Here is a 7,930-nt window from a genome sequence, read left to right as displayed (position 1 = left end):
ACTCTAGTGATGAAGTTTGCTTTTAATGCTTAAGAGCACTGGAGCAAACTGTTGTGCAGGGAAGATGTCAACGCCCACCTGAAAACCAAGGTATCTGGGCAGAGCATCCTCTCTCAATCCAAGTAAAACCAACATCTGTACCCCAATCTGCAAGAGGAGAATCACTGATCCAAAAACCAACTGATTTATGCCAATTGATAGTAGCTCCTCCTACAAAACAAAAGGCCTCCAAGACTATCCGAAAAGCACATAAACAAGCATGTGAAGCCTCAAGGAACAACGTCGTATCATCTGCTAACTCAGAGTCCAAAAACTCTTCCTCTGTGCATAAAGGCAGCCTGAGACCTACAACACTAGGAGCAGCCCGAAGAAACCTGCTCATAGCCTCAGCTATAATGAGGTACAGTAAAGGGGCGAGGGGATAGCCCTGCCTCACCGAACGGGAAATCTGAAAACGCTCGCCACGCCCCTCACAAGATAGAACAGTGCTATGAGCCTCCCTGTATAGGCAGGACACCCCTCTGATCCAGTTTTGGGAAAACCCCATATGTGCCATAGTGCCCTCCAGAGAATCCCAATCCACTCTATCATAAGTTTTTTCAAAATCAAGCAAAAGAATGGCAAGAGGCTACTGACTAGACTTTGCCCATTCGACAGCTTCCCAGAAAGAAAAGATGTTATCAAATATACTCCTTCCTTGGAGGAATCCATTCTGTGTATCATGGATAGTTCTTTGGGGAATCGGCTGCAACCTTATACTCAAGGCTTTAGCTAAGATCTTATATGCAGATCCAAGGAGAGTGATGGGCCTCCATTGCTTGATGTCAGTCTTGTCCCCACTCTTGGGGATAAGGTGAATCAGCCCCTCCGTGAGGTATGGTGGCATCATACTTGACAGCCACATTTCCTGAAGGGCAACAGTGATAACATCTCCAATATGATCCCCAATAAGAATAAAGAAGGCAAGAGAAAGACCATCATCCCCTGGGCATGAACCGTTGGAAAGAGCATGCAGTGCATGAAGGAATTCATCCTTTGAGAAAGGGGCATCCAGGGAAGAACACATAGCATCTGTAATGAGCCTAGGCATGCACTCCCAAACTTTTTGTCATGCCACATCTCTTGGAGGAGAGGGCACCTCTACAGTCAACACAGACTGATAAAAATCTGAAGCAATACCCCTTACCTTATCAGGCTCAATCTGAACCTCACCCTATGAATCTTGCAAATATCTCACAGAATCCCTGCTATGGGAAGGCCTGTGGGTTGAAAAAAATTCTTTGTTGCATTTGCCACCCATCTAAGTCCAAAAATCCTTGTTCGCATGAAATGCGAACTCAGCCCTCTTGTCCATGGCCAACTGTAGCTTTGCTCTAACTGTGGTCATCAAGAGGTCTGTAATCCAAGACACATGTGGATGCTTTTCATGTTCCCTCTGAAGAGCAGAAATCCTATGCCTAATAGCTCTCTCCTTGTCCTCCAGAGTCTCCTTCTTCTTGGACAAGGCAGCGCTATGATAACGATGGCTGGTCCCAGCACAATATTATGAGACAAGGATGAGGACCGTCATCACAAGATCTCCATATCTCTCTGATCTCAAGGGAGATGTCAGCATCTAGATAAAGAGAGTCACGGGATACGGACACGGGGAGAGGACGAGCGAGCCCCAAGCTCCTTGAGACACAAAACAATGGGGCAATGATCGGATTTGGTGGTGCCATGCATAATAGCAATGGTGCCTCCTCTGTCGTCCAAGGACCAATCATCCACAGAAAATCTGTCCAAACATGCAAAGATGCTCTCATCCCCGCTCCTACAGTTATGCCAAGAGAAAGATAAGGAATTTGGCCTTCTCTGGAAGTCATCCTCAGTAGTCCAGCAATCCTTGCCAACAAAAAAAGAGAGCGTGAACCTCTCCCATGAGGTTCACTCCAAAGGGTGTAAACCCCCTTCGCGTCCACCCTTCTTGTCAGAAGGTTGCTCAACCATATTGAAGTCTCCTCCCACTATCCAATGATCAACCCGAGGAATGACATTTGTAATGGTGTCCCAAAAGGCCACCCTCTCACATTAGGTGCATAGATATTCAAGATTCCAATTTCTGACCCTCATGCATGATCAAGATCCACTACGCTCTAGCAGGGATGATAACACCGTGCCCAATAACATGAGGCATATCGGATGCTACCCCACTGAAATGCAAACACCCCCTCTAGTCCCAACAGCTGAGGACCAGAAGGTGTGGCCAGAAAGCATCTTACCAGTTTTGCCACATTGAGATCTATTCAATTTGTGTTCCTGTAACAAAAGTATATCCATAGACCCTCCTGTAGCAGCAGGGTGAAGCTAGTCCTTTTCAGAAAAGGTGCTCTACCACACGAGTGGGAAGCCCTCCAAGGCCCTGAACATTCTATGAGACGATTCTCATGGAAGAGAAGAGGGTTTGACCCCCGATCTAAGAAGATGATGGGCAGCTTGAGGACGCCTCTCATAATGCTAGAGGATGGGATAATCCACGCGGCAAATTCCACTGACATGCCCTTGTCCAAGGCCTTGCATAGTATCTGCATATGTACGAGAAACCTCTGCGCTTTTGCGGGGCATCAAGGGCAATGGCATCATGCTGAAAATCCTACAATACATGATTCCCACTGCACTGAACATCTTGCATATCACCCCCTCCAAGTAGAGAGGACTCAACAAAATCATCTTGATCTGATATATCATCTCCCTGCAAAGATGCATGAGCTGATACATTCCTCTGCCTAGAAACATCATCTATCTGAGGTACAAGATCCGAGGAGGTCTTCCCATCACTCGCACCAGGGGGGCGGGCATGAGAGACAACTTGCCACACTTGGCAGACTGTAGGACGGGAAAAGGATCCAAGGGAGGTGGTGCCTGAGAACCACGCTTGCGACGCCTCTTGCTGTGACCTTAGGGTAGTACCAATGTGAGATTGTGATGAAATTTAATGTGCAAAGCCACGTAGGGTACCAATAGCCATGCATCAAATTTTGACCCAAAAAATGCCTAGAGGGCCCCAATTAAAGGGTTGTGTTTGGAACCTTATAGGAGGGCCCCAATTGTCATCCTTTGTGTGGGGCCCCTCGTAGGCGTGGACACTTTAGAGGACAAGCAAGGCCAAAAGGGACATGGATTCAAAGTTGTCATATTGTGATGAAATTTGACGTGCATAGCCACCTAAGGTACCAATAGCCATGCATCAAATTTGTAGCAAAAAAAATGCGTAGAGGTCCCCAAACAAAGACTCGTGTTTGGGACTATTTTTAATGAAAAGAGGGCCCCAAAAGGCCAGCCTTTTGTGGGTTGGGGCCCTCTTGGCATTTTCGCCAGAACTTGATGCATGGACTCTCCTACCTTACTAAAGGCCATGCATTAAGTTTTACCCAAAAAAAAGCCAATAAGGGCCCCATCTTAAGGCTAGCATTTGGGGACCTGTGATCACCAAAACAAAGTATCTGAGAATTTGATACATGGCCTCTCATACTATAGATGGCTATGCACATCAAATTTTATCACAATCCCATGCCTTTGATACAAGGGCCCCATCCTAAGGTTGGCATTTGGGGTCTTTTTTATCACCAAAACAAGGTATCCGAGAATTTGATACATGGCCTCTCATACCATAGATGGCTTTTCACATCAAATTTCATGGAAAAATGAAAGCTTAAAATCCAAGTCAACAGATGGCCAGTCAAACATTTGTAATATTTTAAGTTGAGGAAAGCTTAGTAGTTATTGTTTTTTGTTAAATTAAGTTGAAAATCATGACATTGGAGTGTTGCTTAGCAAACCTATCATGTCAAAAAACCCAAGAAACATTGAGAAAAAATCTCAAAAATAAAAAGAGATGTGGAGAAAAAACACAAGTTTCCGGATGCACCTCTAGTCAAGTGTTATCATCCCACCAGTGATCTAACTACATACATAAGGACGATAACACATAAATCCTGAGGGGGTGGCCAAGAAAGTGAGAAGGATGGAAAGGTTTGGGCAGGGGGAGTTTTCCCATTCAACATAGACCTAGAAAATATGACTTCAAGGCCAAGTGAAGTGAGGACCTCTTAGGGGAAATAACGTCAAGACCAAGAAGCATAGCGGCAGCAAGGGGATAATTTTCTTGTTATTCCATAAGGGAAACAAACCACATACCCAAAGCCGACAAGGTGAGGTTTCCCTCCACATTAGACCTAATCAGGGAGGAACATTCAATCTCCACAAGAATGAGAACCATTAGGAGAGAGCCTTTCAAAAGAACCAGGTTGATAGCCCCAACTGAACCCATAGTGCTAATCAATTAGGATGGGCAACCATGATTGAGAGCCAAGACAATCGAGTCCCATGCCCAACAATAGCTCATGGAGCATCGATAGAGATACACCTAACATTTTTCCTTTTTCTAAATGTGAACCCTCAACTATATAAGATATGATTGACCTTGTATCATAATATTCCACAAAAGATACATTGGACAATCCATAGGGCCCAGTTTTGTTTAACCCATCCCTTAATGTTGTATCTTCAAGATTGCATTAGGTCTAATCCAAAAGGGTTTGGTGATCCATATGAGCCGATGCATAGTAGCTAGATTTTTTTATTTAGAATGAAATGTCATTGTTCTCAATCTTGCATAAAAGGATACTCTTTAGGAGATGTCACATCAAGAGGTGCTAGTTTAGGTGGTGCAAATTTGATGGGGAGTTTCTTTGCATGTTTTGGTGTTGAGGAGGCACGACATGAAAGTTAGCTAGGAGGAGTTTGAAAGTGATTTCCTAAAAATTTAGCTTGAAGGAGTTTGAAAGTGATTTCCTAAATCTCGGGATATTATGTACCTTAGAGAATATTTGATTGGCATCATTAGGTAGTAGTAGACCCAAATGGTCATCTTATTTTACTCAAGATTTGTCTATAGTTTGGATTGTGTTTGGATAACTAGCTTTGGGGTAGATTTTTGGGCTATTTTAGAAACTCAATAGGTGCCTAGAAGTTTCTAGGAAAGGCACCCATGGAGAGGACATTTCATGCTAAAATGGCCTGGGTGGAGTATGATTTGGCGTGTTTTTTTCTATAAAAAGGGGGATTCGGTCCTCATGTTCTAGATCTCACAAGTAAAAAATGCACAATGGGAAGGGTTGACTAAGTGTTATAATCTCAATCAAATGTTGGGCTGCATATGTGATAGTCCCGAACATTAGTGTTCAAGGTTGAGATCAGGGAGTTTATTTTGAGTGTCATTTTGTAATCATTCAGTTGTAACCTTTTCATTTACATGAACATACAAAATGTTTATGTGTATGTTTTGTGTCATGTTGTATTCCACTACATTATCTCTTCTCTCTGTGATAAGTCTTGCACATAGCACAAGTATATTACAATTACCTATGTAATATCAAATACGATTGCCCATGTGCATGACTTTGTTGGCTTGCTCCATCAAAAACCTTGTCACTTGGCATGTCACCTAGTCATGTTGAGCAAACCAACTGATTAATTTCCAATCATGATGTTAGGAATGCAACCTATGTAGAGTGTCCTTATGGTCTCATCTTGAATTTAAAACACCTACATATCTCCCCTGTGTAACTGAACATGTCGAATTAGATGTCCATGATGGCCATTAAAGTTTTGTAGACTCTCTCTAATGATAATGAGCTAAAAATGTGTTGAAGCCACAAGTTGATTGAGGTGTTGTGAGAAGGGTATTATAAGCATAAATGTTAAAGTGGGAAGTGGAGAGCCTCAAGTTATATTGCACGTGTATGCTTGTCCCCTTGTACATGCAAACATATAGGACCGAGTTGTTCCAACTATGATAATTCATCTACAACATAGGATATGCTAAGTAGATAAACCATGGAAACCAATATCATATTAAAGAAGAGAAAGAAAAACAAAGGGTAGTTTTATCTCATCATAGTCTTGATTGTAAAATGCTCAAGTTTCATGGAATATTTGTATATTGGCCATTGAAAATATTTGAAGATAAAAAACAAAAGATTGTGAAAAAAAGTGCAAAATGAATTGTGATTTATCCTAATAATTTCTATATATAACTTGGCTACATTTGTGTAGATGTATAATCTTATCAAACAACTCAACACTTTGTACAATATCTTGGTAAATATCATTTACCTTAACACATGTATAACTTCATAAATCTATCTCGTACTAATTTTATCATCAATAACCTTACTTATTAATTTTATCATCAATAACCTTACTAAGCTAACATCAGTTCACAATATCACCACTTTGCATTAAGATTATGAGTGGCCTTTGATGAATGTGTTTAATTTTTAAATATAAAATCTAGTATGTAGTTCTAATGTAGTTCAACAAATGTTGCAAGATCTTAACATCTTCTTTGGTGGGTACTGAGGATATCTCCCATTGCGTGGAAGCATAAGGATTACAAGTGTGGCTTGAATGTGTTGAATTTTTAAATATAAAATCTAGTATGCGGTTCTAATATAGCTCAATAAATGTTGCAAGATCTTTACATCTTCTTTGGGTACTGAGGATATCTCCCATTGGGTGGAAGCACCAGAATGAAATGTAAATGAACCATTCATAAATTTTCAAACTTATATTTTCAAGAAAAGTGTATGACATAATTTAGGGACAAATGACTTACTAATGTAAAGCTTTATGTCTAGTTAAGTAATAACTTAGACGTACTTTATGACCATTTGTGTGTAGCTTTTGGAGCTTAATTATAGGTGTTCATAATAATTCCATGGTGTTGATAAATAAGGAGGCCATTAATTTATCTTTTCCACACTCCAACTTTAATGTTTATGTTCTCATTTAGGCCTAACATTTATAACTTGTGTTGGTATACTAGTATCTCATATAGAAACTCTTGAGAAGCTAGATTATCAAAGTAATAAAAATATAAGTTTAGCAAAAAAAACTAATGAACTAGCTCTATAGTATGAGTATTAAACCTAGAATTGTGTGGGTATGAAGATTCTAGCATCCAAGTATAATAAATCTCAACTAGCACAATATTTTGTGCTATAGATGATTAAGTGGGGAATAAGGAGGGGATATGAATCTCACATGGAAAATACTTTGTGCTATTGATCAGAAAGGGAATGAACATCTTTCATTCAGCTAAAAATTATATTTGTCATTTTCATGAAAGGTGTAATTGGTAGGAAGACTTCATGTGATTTCCCATTTGTTTAAAGGATAAACATGCATTTTGAATCCTCTCAACTTGGAGACATGCGATGTGGAGTTTGGAGTTCAAAGGGTATGCAAGAGGGTCCTAGGGGCATCTTTTGTCCCTTATGAAGCCAAGTCTAGATTGAGGATTTCTACACATGTGGCAATTGAAAGATTACAAACATAGGAAACACCTGTGATGTGGAGTTGGGAGTTCAAAGGGCATGCAAGAGGGTCCTAAGGGGCACCTTTTTGTCCCTTATTACTAAGCCGAGTCTAGATTGAGGGTTTAGACACATGTGACAATTGAAAGGTTATAAACATAGCTTAACACTATATGATTTTCCATGTCTGTGGCTCTAAAGATATCCATGTGTATTAGGTGAGGAACATAGGCCAACATTATTTGAAAAACCATCTTCTTTCTCAAACTCTAGTATGACTGTGCTTGAAATTGAAAACAAAAAGACATGTTTATATGGAATGAATTTCTTAGAAAAAGTGAAAGAGATTTTGTCTTGGCAAAACCATTCCATAAAGTAGTTAGGAATGTTATGTGGTTCCTTTTATGACTATGCACATGTAGCTACTAGACTTGAGAACCAATCAAGTTTGTATTTAAAATGAGGGATTGTAGCATATACTTCTTTGTCTTTACTCTTGTAGATGATAGAGAATAGCTATGCTTGCTAACAAGGTGCAAATAACGTAACTGAAAATATTGTTACATTTTTCA

Source organism: Cibotium barometz, chromosome 63 (assembly GCF_041138505.1).
Source record: "Cibotium barometz isolate CiBa-2024 chromosome 63, ASM4113850v1, whole genome shotgun sequence".
Lineage (NCBI taxonomy): Eukaryota > Viridiplantae > Streptophyta > Polypodiopsida > Cyatheales > Cibotiaceae > Cibotium > Cibotium barometz.
The sequence above is the reverse complement of the archived record's forward strand: the minus strand, read 5'-3'. Positions refer to the sequence as shown.